This window comes from Canis aureus, chromosome 20 (assembly GCF_053574225.1).
Source record: "Canis aureus isolate CA01 chromosome 20, VMU_Caureus_v.1.0, whole genome shotgun sequence".
NCBI classification, from domain to species: domain Eukaryota; kingdom Metazoa; phylum Chordata; class Mammalia; order Carnivora; family Canidae; genus Canis; species Canis aureus.
In genome coordinates, this window is record NC_135630.1 from 47,208,147 (window position 1) to 47,225,910 (window position 17,764).

The 17,764-nt window shown below is 36.1% G+C and overlaps 1 protein-coding gene across 21 annotated transcripts in view; it reads right to left on the reverse strand.

The window, feature by feature from the left end:
- Positions 1 to 17,329, reverse strand: part of LOC144291774 (uncharacterized) — a 322,394-nt gene extending 305,065 nt beyond the window's left edge. For 20 of the 21 annotated variants that reach the window (XR_013359262.1, XR_013359252.1, XR_013359260.1 and 17 more), the window contains exons 1-3: positions 17,255 to 17,329; positions 8,755 to 8,892; positions 8,433 to 8,476 (exon numbers count right to left, since the gene is read on the reverse strand). The gene's annotated coding sequence lies outside the window, so the exon portion shown is untranslated. Of the gene's footprint in view, positions 1 to 2,913; positions 3,406 to 4,603; positions 4,714 to 8,432; positions 8,477 to 8,754; positions 8,893 to 17,254 lie in introns of those variants that run through there. The other variant, XR_013359266.1, reaches the window with a different exon arrangement.
- Between the last annotated feature and the right edge of the window lie 435 nt (positions 17,330 to 17,764).

The following is a 17,764-nucleotide window of genomic DNA, read 5'->3' on the forward strand; positions in this document are numbered from 1 at the left end:
TCCACCTAGTTAATAACTAATACCCAGCAACTCTGTCAGATATATTCACCTAGGACGTTATTTGTGATATTCACCTATGTTGTTCCACATAAAAGTAATACATATTTATTCATTACTTTATAGTATTCCATATGCAAATAGATAATAGTTTATCTTTTCTTCTCCTGATGGACATGGGTTGGTTTCAGGTTTTGGTTATTATGAATATGATGTTTTATAATTATGATGTTTTAATATTCTTGTCCCTTTTTTAAGTGAAAATGTATGGGTTTACAGATAGATAGTAGAAGCTTTATCTCTATTTCTGGAGAAACCTGGATATCTAGATTTTTGGCTCTTGGCCAAGATAAAAAGCAATGAGATTTATAATGTAGAACTTAAAGTTAAGAAACAAGTCTGGATGGCCTGCAGGGTCAAGTTTTTTGTTTTGTTTGGTTTGGTTTTGGTCTTGCTGATGGTTTGTAACTGGCCTAACTTGCTTGACAACATAGCTTAATTTTTAAATGTACACCTTAGAGCAGTATGCTTTCTGGAATGTTGTTCCTTCAAATATCCAAACTTTGGGAAAATTTCCATTATAGATATAGCTCTATATATATGTTTAGGACTGAATTCACTAGTTCATAAAGTACACATATGTTGAGTTTGGATGATACAGCTAAGGTTTCCAAATGATTAATTCACACTCCTTTTTTTTTTTTTTTTTAAATATTTTTTTCTTTATTTACTTATGATAGTCACACACAGAGAGAGAGAGAGAGAGAGAGGCAGAGACATAGGCAGAGGGAGAAGCAGGCTCCATGCACCGGGAGCCCGACGTGGGATTCGATCCCGGGTCTCCAGGATCGCGCCCTGGGCCAAAGGCAGGCGCCAAACCGCTGCGCCACCCAGGGATCCCTAATTCACACTCCTATCAGTAGTATGTTAATGATCCAATTTCTTCACATTTTTTTTTCATTACTGGTATAGATTTTTTGTTTTCATTATTGACATAACTTCAAACTTAGACAAAAGTTGCAAGTATAATACAAACTAATTTATTTTTTAATCATTTAAGAGTCACTGGCCAGCACCCCAATTCCTCTAATACTTTGGGATATATATCTTACAGAAAAAGGATTTCTCCTACATATCCACAACAAACCAGCAGCATTGGTTATACTGTCATTCATACATTGCTACGATCTAATCATCAGACCCCACTCAAGACCCTTGTATTCACACTTAGCTATTCCTGTGTATAGTCACCCTTCTGGCTTTATTGTGGTTCTGATATCCTCCCTATATCTATATACCCCAGAGAGTTTCTGTATACACCACACAGAACTATCAATGAGTGTTTTATCTTACATAACTGTAATACAATCATCAAAGCTAGGACACTAGTAATGACATTGATGCAATAGTATTAACTAAGCTACAGGCCTTGCTCAAATTTCAACTGTTTTTCCACTAACATCCTTTTTCTGTTTCAGGATTCTGTATAGGACCACATCCTGCATTTGGTTGTCCCGACTCCTCAGTAGAGGAGTTTTTAGAACCCTTATTTTTAGAACCTTGCCATCTCTGAAGAATACTGGTTGGTTATTTTGTGAAATATCCTTCATTTGGGTTTGTTTGATGTTTTCTCCTGATTGGATTGAGGATATGCATTTTGGGCAGGAAAAATCAAAAGCGATGCTCTTTTCTCAGTGCAACATATCAGGTATTATATGATAGTGACAATGTGTCTTATCACCGATGGTGTTTACCTTGACCACTTGGCCAAGGTTGTGTCTGCTGGATTTCTTTACTACAAAGGGATTATCTTTACCATTGTAGCTAATAAATATCTCAGGGGAGATAATTTGAGACAATGCAAACATCTCTTTTACCCCCAATTTTTTTTTTTGCCACTAATTTGAGCATTCATTGGTGGACCTGATCACTAATGACTATTATTGTGGCAATTGCCAAATGGTGATTATCTATCTCCTTCTTTCTGTCTACATTTATTTAGAATTTTTCTTAAGTGCTATCTATTCTCCCTCATTTATTTATTTATTTATTTATTTATTCAATTATTTATATGAATATTACAGATATTTACAGATATTTAGTCTATGGGACAAAATCCAATAATATAATTCTTTATTTTATTGCTCAAAATGTTTGAATTTTGACCATTAGCATCCTCTTCAGGATGACTGCTATGTTCTTTCAACAAGTATCCATCTTTTGCTTTATTTTCTACTTTTAAACCATTTCTTTATTTTCTGGGACTAAGATGTTCCAAGCTTTCTTGTGTTTTTCCTAGCTTAGTCCAGGAATTAACTATTTTTTTCAATGAATATTGGCTCCTTTTATTGAAAAATGGTGTTTAGATGTCAAGATCTAGGTGCCAGGTGTCCTAACAGAGTATCATTGCTTTTAGGTCCTCTTACTGAACAAAGATAAGGAATATATATGTATATATTAACCAATGCATACAGTAAAGCTAAAATGATGAAACTTTCTTTGAGGAGGAAGTGGCAATCTCCCCACATTCTCTTTCTTAAAAATGTCTCCTTGAAATCTTAGTAGGCCCAAAAAGAGATCTGACCTTTTGATTTTACAGTACAAATCTGGGGATCTTCTGATATTTGGAACTGTAAACACATATCTCTAAAATTAACTTAGAAAATTTTCACAAGGAAACTATCATCAGGTGTGGTTCTTTGTCTTTTGAGGAGATAAGAAAAGTTATTCTTTTGTCTGCCTTGCTAAAGAAATTACATGAAAATCTGTCCAGACTTTTTGCCACACTTTTTTGATAACTTACATATATATAAATCTATTAATTCTTACTTAGAAATAAATTATGTTCTCTTTTCTATATTGGTTCAGAAGGGTCTATTGTTGCAGAATTGTTTTATTTCCCCCAAACACATGCACACACACACAAGTACATATATCTGTGTGTCTGAGTCTTTGCTTTAAAAAGAAAGGTTGCTCTTGGATGCTTAAATATTGGTGAACAGGTACTGGTAAAAAAAAATGCAGAATAAAACAGATTTATAGATTTGGTGACAGAGAATTAAGGAATTTTTCACAATGGGTATCAATTATCTCTGAGAAATAGAAAGTAGCTCACTTGTTGGGAGTACCAATAGAATTGGGAGGGGCGAAAGTTTGAGGAAAGTAGAAGTTTATAAAATTAAAATAGTTACTGCCAACAATGAGAAATAGGTTTGATTAAAAAACAAAGCATGCATGGTTACTGAGTAGTTCCTTGGATGAGTTCACATTGATGACTGCAGCCATAATCTACATTGGCTTTAACGACTTACTCCAAGGTTGCCTCTGCTGTGCTGCTCACTATCTCTCCTCCACACCCCTCGGCCAGTGGTTCACTATCCCAGCGGCACATCAGATTCATCTGGGCATCTGTTAAGAAACAGTGCTCCCTGGGTCTCACCCCCAAAGATGCTGTTTTAACCCTTCTGGACTATGGTGTCAGTATCCAGTATTTAAAAAGTCCCCAAGTGATTCTAAAGTGACTGAAAGTTAAAGAACCACAGACCCAAATGTACTACTCATCCTCTCCATTGCTTGCCACAAATAAACTACCCATGGACGTCATTTGTGAGCACAATTGAGGTTACTGAAGATTGTAAATTGTGAATGGAATAAGGAAGCAAATTTAGTCAAATTTAATTTTGATTTTAAAAAATTTTCCTATGGCCATCCCAAGAACTGGAAACATACGTTGGGCCTTTACCCACATCATCTTCAACCTCAAACTGTTTCCCTAGCTCCACTTTACCCTCTACCCTAGTCTCTTCTTACCCACTTCCTGATCTGTCTGACCATGGGAAGTAAAACTTCTCACTCTAATGCAGAATGATTCAGCTCCTACTAACAAACTGGTGTCCTCCACTTTCTTGCAGCATGATCTATAGCTATTCATCTCCTTACAGTTTCTGAGAGGCAACATTTTACATATTATCTAATTTGTAGAATCAGGACAAAAGGTTGAGGCTGACTCCAAAGCTTTTCAGGCCGGAGCTTCTAAGGAATACATGTCAGATATAGACTTGCAGGATGAACATAAGATATTTTTCAGTCATTCAATAGTTACTAACAGCCTGCCATATGTTAAGTCAATGAAGGACAAAAGATAGACAAATAGATACATACAGTGTAATCAGTACAATGGTTTAGTAAACATAGGAAACACACAGTAGAAATACCTAAACAAACTAGGGGGATGGGAGGAAGAGGAGGTGAAGGAGCCCCAGACAGTAAGAGCCCTGGGTTGCAAGCTAGCTTCCTAAATCCAGATTGACAGAATTATAGAATTAGGGCATCACAAGAGATGTTAGCAATCATCTGGTTGAATCGTACCCTTTTGTCGATTAGGTAATAGAAGTCTGCTGTCTAAATTGAACTGAGTTGTAGAAGGTCTCATAGCAAGTTAGCGGTAGGATTAAATTAGAATCTGGAACCATTGGTTATGGGTCTAGTGATACTTTTCCTAATAGGTGAGCTTCTAAGATCCTAAGGGCCCTGCTACAGCAGAGGGTAGGCCAACAAGAATTGGTGGTGGCAATGAGATCTGAATCTGCACAGCTGATACCTCTACCTGCAGGTGATTGACACGGTACTCCCAAGTGGCTCTGCTCAAAGGGGACCGAGGAGGGAGAGGTAGATAGATAATCGGGCTTCAGCATGGAGTGAAGGGAAGGGCACGTCCTGAAAATAGAGAAGAGAATGGACCATCTGAAAGAAGAACCACTCTAACAAATGTTAGACTTTTAAATTAAAAGCAAATATCTCCCAGGCATATGGCAAGCTTTGAAAAATTCCAAGAGAATGAACAAGAGCAAATAAGGATAGAGAAAGATGACTTTGGGATCTTGTGTCTGAAGTAAGTGAAGAAGCATTTTGGGGCATAGCAGGCAAGGAACACACACACCATCTAAGGAGAAAACTCAGATAAATTCACAACCAGCCTTTAAAAAAAAAAATCCAGTTTGTGTGGAGTCGAGTGAGTGAGTGTAGATTATTTCTCCTCTCACTGTGGTTAGAATTGCTTAAACGCAGACCAAACAGGGCAAAAACATGATGCAATGAGGGCTGTTCTATTCAGCAGTTCTCCTTTCCTTTTCACTTCCTACCACAAGGGACTAACATAGAGAAATCCTCCCCATTCAGTTAGTTTGACATTCCCCAATTTCCACATTTGTAATTATAACTCAGGAAACTTCTTTGCTTGGACAAAGATTGTTCTTATATTTAACATAAAACTCTTCCCAAGTGTCCACTAGTTCACCCACTAAGCAATTTCCTCCATACACACCAGAGGTCAGTATTGGCCTATTAATTTACATGAACTATTAATTTTTATTTTCCCAGTTAATAAAAATGAAGAACAAAATACCACAGATCATTGTTATATTAGAATTTGGTATGAATTCCTTAAGAAAACTTCTTCTGGGAGGATATATATGTATCATGAATGACTTAGGAAAAAGAAGAAAAATTTTAAAAGGGGGAAAAAGCCATGTAATGAAAGTGACCTTAATTCTTCAGGAAAGCATTCCTAACTAGTTCCGTGCATTTTAATTAAGCAGCTTTTATATGATAGTTAGTATTACATGTGAGAAATCTTTATAAATAGTAGTATTAACTTACATGCTGCAAGTTAATTGAAAGCATAACTACAGTGTTCAGATAGTGTTCAGAGCCCAGGAAGTAAGAATCCCATATAACTCTACATACCTAAAATAGTATATCAGTTGTGGGTGGCAAAGTTACAGATAATTTGAACTAATAAGACAGGGATCCAGCAATACAGCAATGACTGTAAATACCTAGAGAAGTTCAAAGATCTATGGAAAGAAGAAAAAACCTAAATGCAGATATTACAACTGTCTACAGATGTATTAAAGGCTTTCCACAGGAAGGAAAAATAGATCGGCAATGTTCCTGTAGTCAGCAAGGCACAGAGTTACAGACATCAACATTGCGACTTCATACGAGAATTTTCTAAAACCTATGGCTGTTCCAACATTTTTGCCTAGGGTGCCATAGAAACAGTTCCAGCGTTGAGAATCAGGGTAAACTAGATGAATGCCAAAATCTTGTACATTCTAAGGTTATAGGGGTATAACCTTGTGATGTCAAAGAGCAGACATTCTCATGGATTCCACAAATAATAAGCCTCTTTCCAAGCATATGTATTCTAGGCAGCACCTGCTTCAAAAAGCCCCCTGAATCCTCCAGAACAGTTTGCTCATCATGGGTGCCTCTAATATTTTAACCATATATATTGCCTTCTGTCATCTTTTGAAACATATTGTACATTTTTGTATTATTTAGCTTTGTGTTTTTATGTCTTATCTGCAAAACAGATTACTCTTTTAGGAATACCTGTTATTTTATCCTCTGTAATACTGAGTATAATACAATGGAGTTAGTAGATACTCAGATAATATTCGTAAAGTGAATTGATTTCTCTATCTATAAACTGGTGAATAAAAACACCCACTTTCCCTGCTTCCCTGAGTAGTTTTGAGGCTCAAATGAGATAATGTGTCTTAAAGCACTTTGAAGAGTTTAAAAGTGCTGTACAAATGTAAGGCATTATTATTTCAGAGGGGGTTCTCTCAGTTATAACCTTCCATGTCAGCTTGAGCATAATGGCAACCAAGGAACATTTTTAAAAAATTAATCTGAAAAGAGACTTGTCCCTTCTGGGCACAAATTATAAGACTCCTGAAAAAAATGTTTGTGCATATTTTTTTGTTTGTTTCTAAATAGCATAATGAGCTATGGTCTTTCAGGGAAAATGTTGCTCTGATAGAAGTAATTCACAATGTAGAAAATTGCCCTTGTGTACTTCCAGGACGGAATTGCAAACAAATGAGCTATTTTGTCTTCTCAAGCAAAGGGACTTACTGGGCATGGGTGGCAGCTGTTCAAGTCCATCTGGTCAAGAATTCACTAAGATCATAATGTGAAACTAGCTCAAATGCAGATTTGCACGACAGCCTGCAAATGTTCCTTTGGAGACAAAATGGTTTCTCAGGCCAATAATCTGCATTTTTTAAAGTCTCTAAATATGGGTTTATGGAATAATTCATAACAGCTCTAAGAAACTATTATGGCACACCAGGAAAGTCATCCATATTGCAAGGCATACTTGTTCTGTCGGCCTGCATACGTTTGTTTATGGTTGGCCTTGATCATATCACAATTTTATAAATAGTTCATTTATTTTTTTTAAGAACAACTTTTCCAGACAAAATATTATGAGCAAATGAAGGACATGGCTAGATTTTTGAAACATCTTATTAACTTTGAAATGCTATTTTAAAACTTAAATAAGATGATAAGATATGCCTGCTGATAAATAAGAGGGGAAAAGAAAACTAATTAACTGGAAGTTCATAAAAGCTTCTCAGCAAATAAACAGATGAAAAAGCAATAAATGATAGGATTACAATCTATAATCTACCTTAATGGTATATTTACATAACTTCCTAAAATAGTTTTATCACTTTAACATGCTTTTTCTTATTAGGATATGTGAAGAATGTTGTCAGGTAGGATGTGTATGTTTTATAGATGAGTGCGTTGATGTTAAAGCAGGATAAGTGATTGATTCCGTATCCCCCTCTCCAAAGCATGACTAAGATTAACACTGAGAATCATTGCTTATGCCTGGAGCCAGTCTTTTGTCCTGTTTGCTGCACATCTCTGGAGTACCCTATGCTGACAACACTGCCTCCGAGCCTTCTTCTCACCTTGGTGTCTCTACCTTTTCAAAGCCAAATACCTGCCTCTTCTCTTCAGTATCCTCCTGGAATTTCAGGAACATTGATGAATAAGGAAGTTATTTCCAGGTTTGTTTCAAAATTATCCTCTAGTGGGCTGGGGTTGGTTTACAATTGGGGAAGAGAATCAAGACGGCTTAGCAAAATGTCCATTAGTTCCAGTGTTAAGGCTAGAGGCACCAGGGCAATCTCATATTTCCCTAGGATGTCCCAAGGAATCCCTGTTATGGCCATATCAGATATCATTCCACCAGCCAAAGGTCACAGGCTTCAACAACTCAGAGTAAAGAAACTTTTAGCAGTCCTTGGGCAGTCACTAGTCATTCAAAGAGTTCCAGGGACCACTCAGGTGTCTCTTCAAAGGTTTAGGAGGCAGTGGGGAGACCCTGATGGTCATTTCTACCAGAAACACAAACTCAAGGCAACTCTGCCACTTAGGGGGTAATGTTGACTTTTGAAAGTTACAGTAGGTTATCACCAGTGTCTCCTTCTACCTATTCCAACAAGCACTGCAATTGACTCATAAAACTTTCATCCTTTTAGGATATCTAGCTCTAGTTAATTTGAAAGGATGAAATGAAACAGGCTGACACTTGATTCAGAAGTTCTAGATAATGAAGTGATTGAACTCACAACTCCCATCCTATAGTCATCAGGGTTCATTCATGGTAGACTGCCTGAGGATAAAAGAGCAGGAGTTAGGTTCAGAGGCTATCTATTATAAAGGCTCCTATCGACTTATTTGGGCCAAAAGACACACATCATTAGCATCCGGGAGGTAAAACTTCTAGACACTCTGGGCCAGAATGTCTGGGTCTGATTCACAATCCTCATAAGGGACCTCTGGGTGGTACACATTAGGTTTTGAGCAAGCATTAGTAAATTAATGTTTATGGAAGGACAATCGTCTGACCTAAGGGACTATATCCTGATGAGCAAGGTTCTTATAACTTACTGTTAAAAAATTGTATTTCAATTGTTTTGCTTGTTTTCTCTGTCATCCAGCATGAGTTTCTTGAAGAGAGAAGCTGCGCCTTGTTTATGTTCATCTCCCCAGTGGCCAATATAGTTCCAGGCATCCATCCAGTGTTTTCTGAATGAACAAACCAGGTAAGTCCAGTTACTTATTGCCATAAGGCTTAGGTGAGAAAGGCCGGGAATCTGGTAAAGGACTCAGTCTCTGAATATGATCTGGGCAAATGGATCCCATCACAGATATGAATAAAAACCCAAGCAGCATGTCCAGTACAACAGAGTAATAGCAGATTATACCCCAGGTAAGTAGATATCAGCAAAGTATTAAAATGAGATGTTGACTTACCAAACAGGTGGATGGAATATGAGACAATTCATTCTTATAGGAAGGATAGCAAATTGAAATGAGAGGAATTTGTCATTATCAAGGAGGGCTCAAGCTAATGGGTCAGGATCCAGGACTGGGATATCCCTTTATGAGAAGGGCAATGGCAGATATCAAAATAGTGCCTGGGAGCAGGCAAATAAGAATTCAGAACAGGAGCACCTGGGTGGCTTAGTCAGTAATGCATCCCTGATTTTGGCCCAGGTCATGATCTCAGGGCTGTGAGATGGAACATAGCATCAGCTCCTGATTGGGTGTGGAGCCTGCTTAAGATTCTCTCTTTCCCTCTGGCTCTGCCTATCCACGCCCACTCCCCACCCTGGCTCATGGGCACCTTTTTTTTCCTCTCTCTTTTTCTCTCAACAAACAAACAAACAAACAAACAAACAAAAACAAAACACACACACACAAAAGAAAAAAAAAAAAAAACCAACTTCAGAACAGTCTGAGATCCATTTACCAGAGCTAAGATATGACATCAGAGCAGAGGCAAAGTAAACAGAATCTAGACATGCAGCCATGTAAAACTACCCAACAACTACCCCGTTCAGCACTCAGTGGCGCTGAGGGTCAAGGCAATAGTGAAACTACAGGAAGGCTTTAGGCAGTCACAGCTCAGGAAGGAAGAGACTTGCAGAGAATGGAAACCACGCCTGCCTGGGCTCACATTTGCAATAGTGAGTTTTATTTGGGATGCTCATTCCAAAAAATACGAATTTAATTAACTGACATATTCCAGGTTGTTTATAAGAGCTAATTTCCTTGGAAATGATTTTTTAAACGTTCATTATAGATTTTTTTTTTTTTGCTGTGTACAGTTTAGAAAAGGTATATTACTTCTAAAAGTTGGAATTGTTGAACTATTAGAGAAAGCAGGGAGGAAAAAAAAACCTCACGAAGTGCCTTCTCTAGCTACTCCTTACAGATGTATTCTTAAAATAATTACTTGACATATTTATATGTACATCTTTAGTTTAATATCTTACCTAATTGTCCAACAAACTAATTCAATGTTGTTTGCGATGCATTAAATGAACAAAAGATAAACTGGGTAATAGAGAATGCAGAGAGCCTAGTGGCCCATGAAATCACTGGATTTGCAAAGTGATTTTCTTTTCAGTGCTGTGCTCTATCTGAGAACAAAATCTGTTGGCAAAGCACTTTGGTGGCAACCAATGGATTAGAATATAGAAACATTAGGCATGCCACACGGGGTCAAACCAATGGTCCATCCAGGATAGCCTATTACAGAGGCAACATGAGAAGTTTTTTGGAGATCAAGACTGCCTGATGTGGTATCAGTTTATAACAATGGAAGCACTTAATATATCTTCCTAAAATCTAGTGAACTGACATGTAACTGTAATCTACCATTTTATACAAATTCCTGGATTTTTTTTCCAGCAGCTCTCAGTCTTCGTGTTACAAGCTCCATGGTTGTAATGTCTGATATGTGAAAAGTAATATTCTCCTTTTCCTGCTTGTAGACTTCTAGATATTTCCAATGTTTCCTAAAACTTCAACATCTTATTGATATTTCAAACCATTCCCATCTCACTCTGCTGCATAGCAGTTCTCCATGTGTGGGCCCCAGAGCAGCAGGATGAGCTGGGAAATTAGAAATGCAAAGTCTCAGGTCCCACCCTGGATCTACTGAATCAGAAAATCTGTATTTTCCAAAGCCCACTGGATGATTATGAGGTATACTCATGATTGAGAACTATTACTATACACACACAGTAAGTTTATTCACTTACCTTCTGGCAAAAACATATCATTGCATTTACTTTTTACTTTGATTGTTACTTACCTCAGTTACTTTTGGATTCCTCTGATTCAGTTGGCAACAAAACCAGAATTTTATGTACTGAAATACCAACTGAGGTTGCTGAAGGGAGGTGAGTGGGGGATGGGGTAACTGGGCATTAAGGAGGGCACGTGATGTGATGAGCACTGGGTGTTATATAGGCAACTGATGAATTATTGAATACTACATCTGAAACTAATCATGTACTATATGTGGACAAATTGAATTTCAGTAAAAAAAAATGGAAGTGAAGAAGGAGAAAATTTTGGCAGTAAAATCAACAACTATAAAGCAGTTTAGGATCACTTAGTATAGGGGCAGGCACTATACCTCAATACCCAATAAGCATCACATTTTATTTATTTAATTTTTATTTTTAAAGTATTTATTTATTTGAGAGAGAGAGAAAGAGAGAGAGGCAGAGAGAGAAGCAGGCTTCATGCAGGGAGCCCAATGCGGGACTTGGAGACCCAGGATCACGCCCTAGGCTAAAGGCAGGCACTAAACCGCTGAGCCACCTAGGGATCCCCCTTCCACTGTTTTTATTAGTGTAGCTTTGTAGTAAGTTTTGAAATCAGGAAGTGTGAGTCTTCCACTTTTATTCTTTTTCAAAATTGTTTTGGGTATTGGAAATTCACTAACATTCCACATGAATTTTAGAAAGGTTTTTCTATTCCTGAAAACAAATGTCATTAGGTTTTGACAAGGTTTGCACTGAACCTCTAGATTGTTTTGCCTTGCATTGACATTTTAACAATATAAAGTTGGCCAATCCATGAATATGGGATGTGCTTCCATTTATTTACGTTTTCTTGGTCGTGAAATAGATATAGGGGATTAAGAGTACACTTATTGTGATGAGCACTGAGTAATGCATAGAATTATTGAATTATTATATTGTATATTTGAAATTAATGTAAACACTACATATGAATTACACTTCAATATTTGGATCTGCTTTAATTTCATTTAGCAATGTTTTGTAGACTTAATTGTACAAGTCTTTCACCTTCTTGGTTAATTCCTAAGAGTTTCATTATTTCTGATGCTATTATTGAAATTGTATTTGTAATTTGATTTTAAGATTTTTCATTGTTAGTATACAAAAATACAACTGATTTTTGTGCATTGAATGTATCCTGCAATTTTACCAAATTCTTGTTCTAGTTCTAACAATTTTTGTGGCATTTTTAGAGTTTTCTCCATATAAGATCAAATCACCTATAGAGATAATTTTACTTCTTTCTTTCCAGTTTAGATACCCTTTATTCCCTTTGTTTGACTAATTGCTCTAGCTCGAACTTCCAATACTATGTCAAATAAAAGTGGCCAAAGCAGAGGAGTGACTGGGTGGTTCAGTCAGTTAAGCATTTGACTCTTAATTTCAGTCCAGGTCATGATCTCAAGTGGTAAGATCAAGTCCCACATTGGGCTCCACACTGGCCATGGAGTCGGCTTAAGATTCTCTCTCTCCCTCTCCCTCTGCCCACCCCACACCATGAACTCATGCATGTGCTCCTTTAAAAAAAAGAAAGGAAAAAGAAAAAAGTGAAAGCAGGCATACTCGCCTTGTTCTTGACCTTAGAGAAAGAAAGAGCTTTCAGTCTTTCACATTGAGTTTTATGTTCATTTTTCATTTGTAGCTTTTATTATATTGAGGTAATTTCCTCATGCTCCTAGTTTTTGCATTGTTTTTATTATGAAAGGATGTTGAATTTTGTCAAAGGCTTTTTCTGCATCAAATGAAATGATCATGTGGTTTTTGTCCTTCACTCTGCTAATGTCATATATTACATTGATTTTCATGTTGAACCATCCTTGCATTCAGGAATGATTCCATTTGTATAATCATTTTAATATCTGCCGAATTGGGTTTGCTAGTATTTTGCTGAGAATTTTTGGATAAATGTTCATAAAGGAACTGGTCTGTAGTTTTCCTTTCTTGTAGTGTGTTTGTCTGGCTTTGGTATCAGGGTCATACTGGCCTCCTAGAATGAGTTAGGAAGTGTTCCCTCCTCTTCCTTTTTTTTTTTTTTTTTTTTTTTTGTAAAAGTTTGAGAAGCCTCAGTATTAGTTCTTTTTTTTTTTTTTTTTTTTTTTTTGTATTAGTTCTTTAAGTGTTGGATAGAATTCACTAGTAAAGTCATTGGGTACAGGGCTTTTCTTTGTTGGGAGGTTTTTAATTATTGATTCAATCTTGATGCAATCTCCTTACTAGTCATAAGTCTATTAAGATTTCCTATTTATTCATAATTTTGTCTTGGTAGTGGTATGTTTATAGTAATTTATATATTTTACCCAGGTTATCCAATTTGTTGGTACATAATCATTCACAGTATTCTCTTATAATCCTTTTTTATTTCTATAGAATCAGTAGTAATGTCCCCACTTTCATTTCTGATTTTAGTAATTTGAATCTTCTCTTTTTTTTTTTTCCTTAGTCCATCTAGTTAAAGGGGAGCCAATTTTATTGACCTCTTTGAAGAACCAACTTTTGGTTTTATTCATTTTATCTATTGTTTTTCTTTTTTCTATTTCATTTATCTCTGATCTAATCTTTATTATTTCTTTCTGTCTGTTAGCTTTGGATTTAGTTTGTTCTTTTCCTAGTCATTAAGTTGTAAAGTTATGTTGTGGATTTGAGATCTTGTCATTGCTTTTTAACGTAAGATTTTATAGCTACATATTTTCCCCATAGCTATACTTGGGCTGTGTAAGTTTTGGTATGTGGCATTTTCATTTTCATTTGTGTGTATTTTCTGATTTTCTTTGATTTCTACTTTGATTCACTGGTTGTTTAAAGGTATATTATTTAATATTTACAACTTTGTGAAAATTCCAGCTTTTCTTCTGTTATTTATTTCTAGCTTTATTATATTGTGGTCAAGGAAGATATCCTTTATGATATCAACCTTTTGAAATCTACCAACACTTAATTTGTGGCCTAACATATAGTCCATCGCAGTGCACTTGAGAAAAATGAGTATGCTGTTGTTGTTAGGTAGAGTACATGTCTTTTAGATCTAATTGGTCTAACATGTTGTTCAAGTCCTCTATATCCATACTTATCTTTTGTCTGGTTGTTCTATCCATTATTGTGAGTGGGGCTTTATCATAGAACCATCTATTTCTCAATTCAGTTTTTTGAATTTTTTGCTTCATATATATTGGTGGTCTGTCATTAGTAGGTAAATGCTTATAATTATTATGTCTTCTTGCTATATTGATCCCTTTATTAACATATAATGTGCTTCTTTGTCCTTTGCAATCTTTTTTCATTTAAAGTCTATTTTGTCTAATAGTAGGATAGACACCTCTTCTCTCTTTTTGTTACTATTATCTTTTCCATTCTTTTACTTTCAATTTATATGTGTATTTGGGTCCCAAGTGAGTCTTTTGTATATGGCATAGAGTTGGACTATGTGTTTAAGATTTAGTTAGTTTAGAGAGAGAAAGAGAGCAAGTGGGAGGACAAGCAGAGGGAGAGAAGCCTCAAGCAGACTCCCCACTGAGTGCAGAGCCTGATGTGGGGCTCGACACAGGGCTCGATCTCACAACCCATGAGATCAGGACCTTAGCTGAAACCAAGAGTCAGATGCTTACCCAAATGAGCCATCCAGGCACCCCTGTTTGTTTTTAATTTAAGTATAGTTGAAACACAATGTTTTATTAGTTTCAGGTATGCAATTGAGTGATTTGACAAGTTTATACATTATTCTATGTGCATAACAAGTACAGCTACCATCTGTCCCATTACATCGCTATTATAATATCATTGACTGTATTCCTTATGCTTTGTTTTTTATTCCCATGACTCACTCATTCCATAACTGGAGGCCTGTATCTCCCTTTTCCCACTTTGCCCAACCCCCCATTCCCCTCCCTTCTAGCAACATCAGTTTGTTCTCTGTATTTATAGTTCTAATTCTACTTTTAGTTTGGGAGATTATTGAATTTCTTGGGTGTTTATGTTCATATTTTTCATCACATTTGAGAAGTTATTCTTTCTTTTTTTTTTTTAGATTTCATTTATGAGTAGACTATGTGCTTTTAAGCCATCTGTCAATTTTTGTCTTTTGGTTGAAGAGCTTAATCCATTTACATTTAAAGTAATTACTGATAAGGAGAGATTTAATTCCATCATTTTGTTCTTTGTTTTCTATATGTCTAACAGCTTTTTTTTTTGTCTCTGAGTTCCTGCATTACTGTCTTCTTTCATGTTTAGTTGATATTTTATAGTGAAATGTTTCAGTTCCTTTCTCATTTCATTTTGTGTATATTCTATAGCTGTTTGCTTTGTAGTTAATTTAGTTGTATGTGGAGATTAAATTAACATTTTAAAGTTATAATGCTATAATTTGGACTTATACCAGGTTAACTTCAATTGCATATAAAACTCCGTTCCTTTATAACTCTGTTCCTATTTCTTTTGATGTTGCTGTCCCCAAAATTATATCTTTGTACATTGTATATCCACAAAACATAAACTAGTATGTTTAAATGCATGTATTTCTTAATTACAGAGGAAACAAAATTGGAGTTACAAACCAAAATTATAATAATACTATCTTTTAGACTGTTTTTTAATGTATCAGTCTCTTAAATGATGCAGAAAATAAAAACTCCAGTTTTAAACTAATGTTACAACAATAGTAATTTTTATAATTGTCCATATATTTACCTTTGCTGGGACCTACCTCTCCCTGTATCTTTCAGCTACTGTCAAGTTACCCTGCAGGATTACCTTGAGCATTTCTTGAAAGCAGGTCTAATGGTAATAAACTCTCTCAAACTTTATATTGAGGTGTCTTAATTTCTCCCTCACTTTGGAAGGAGAATTCTGATGGATATAGGATTCTTGGTTGATAGCCTTTTTTTTTTTTTTTTTTTTTTTCCTTTTAGCACTTTGACTATTTGGCTCACTGCCTTCTGGTCTCCAAAAGTTACAATGAGAAATCTGCTGATGATCTTATTGAGAATCTCTTGTATGTGATGATTTGTTTCTTCCTTCTTTTAAGATATATTGTCTTTCAAAAGTTTGATTATAATATGTCTCTGTAGGAATATCTTTAAATTTATACGACTTGGAGTTTGTTGAATTTCTTGGATGTTTATGTTCATATTTTCCCTCATATTTGAGAAGTTTCTAGCCATTATTTCTCAAATATTCTCTGTGCCCCTTTCTCTTTTTCTTCTCTTCCCAAATTCCCACAATGCATATGTTGTTCTGTTTGATGGTGTCCCACAATCCCTTAGGCCCTGTTCACTTTAATCTTTTTTCTCTCTGTTCCTCAGACTCAATAATTTCTATTGTCCCATCCTCAAGTTGACTGATTCTTTCTTCTGCCTGTTCATATATGCCCTTGAGTCCATCTAGTTAGTTATGTTTTATTTCAGTTATTGTATTTTTTCAGTTCTAGATTTTTTTTTAGTTTTCTTTTAGATTTCCTGTCTCTTTATTGATATTTCCATTTTGTTTATGCATCTTTTTAAAAATTCTCTCCACACCTTCACTTCTTTGAGTATTTTTAATATAGTGTTTTTTTAAAGATAGTTTTTAAAAAGTCTTTGCCTAGTGTATCTTCCTTGAGGTCTTTTTAGGGATAGTTTATACTTTTTCCATTGAATGGGTTATATTTTGCTGTTTCTTCATATGCCTTATGATTTGTGATTGTTGTTGTTGTTGAAAGCTGGTCTTTTGAATCTAATAATGTGGTAACTCTGGACTTAGGATAGTCCTCCTCCAGAATTTGCTAGGTTTGGTTATTGTTATTGTTTTTGTTTTTCTGATTTATGTAGGCTTTCTCCGTACTGAGGATCAACCTGAGGTATATACATTTAAGTTCTTTCTGAACCTTTCTCTGGACATGTGTGGTCATTTTCTAGTCTATGTATACAAAGTTGCTTTTGAATATCCTAGTTTTTAATGTCTGGCTCCCAAAAGGGGAAAACTGAAAGAAAAATGAAGTGGGAGAAGGCATTAGCCCTTTAAATGTCCTGAAATTCGCTTCAGCAGGAGATAGAGAGGCTTACAATGGGGTGCCTACAAAAACAATGGGTGCCTACTTCTTTGTCTATACTTCTGTGATATGAAATAGCAATCAGTGATCAGAGCACAGATCCCTAATACTTGGAGGTCAGAGACCTTTTTGTCTACCCTGGATCCCACCAGCTGTGTGCAAATTGTTCCAACAGTGCTGTGCACTGTTGCCTGCCACATGGCTGTGAATGGGGACAGGTAGGTGCTACTGTGCAAAGAACTAAAATTGATAATCCATAGCTACTTACCATCTAAGCATTCCCCTGGAAGATTTAAGCCTTCAATAGACTCCAGAGTTCCAAAATAGTTACATCAGGCAGCTTATGCCAGTATAATTGTTGTCTAGGTGATATATGGTATAGGTGGTGTCTAGGGAGACAGATTCCTGGTGCTTCCTACTCTGCCATCTTCCTATCCGTTAGCTTTAAACACAATCGAACTAAGGCATAGCACAAGGCATAGGACAGTTTCTAGCTTAAGAAGCCAATGATTTTGGATCAAATTTCACAATAACATTATCTTATATCTCTGATCATCATGGTGGCAATTTTTTTTGAGAGATAGTGGGGGTAGAGGCAGAGGGAAAGAGAGAATCTCAAGTAGACTCCATGTTGAGCTTGGAGCTGGATGTGGGGCTTGATCTCATGACCCTGAGATCATGACCTGAGACAAAATCAAGAGTTGGACACTCAACTAACTGAGCTACCCAGGCATCCCCATGGTGGTAATTTTTTACATATGAAAACTTATACTTTTAT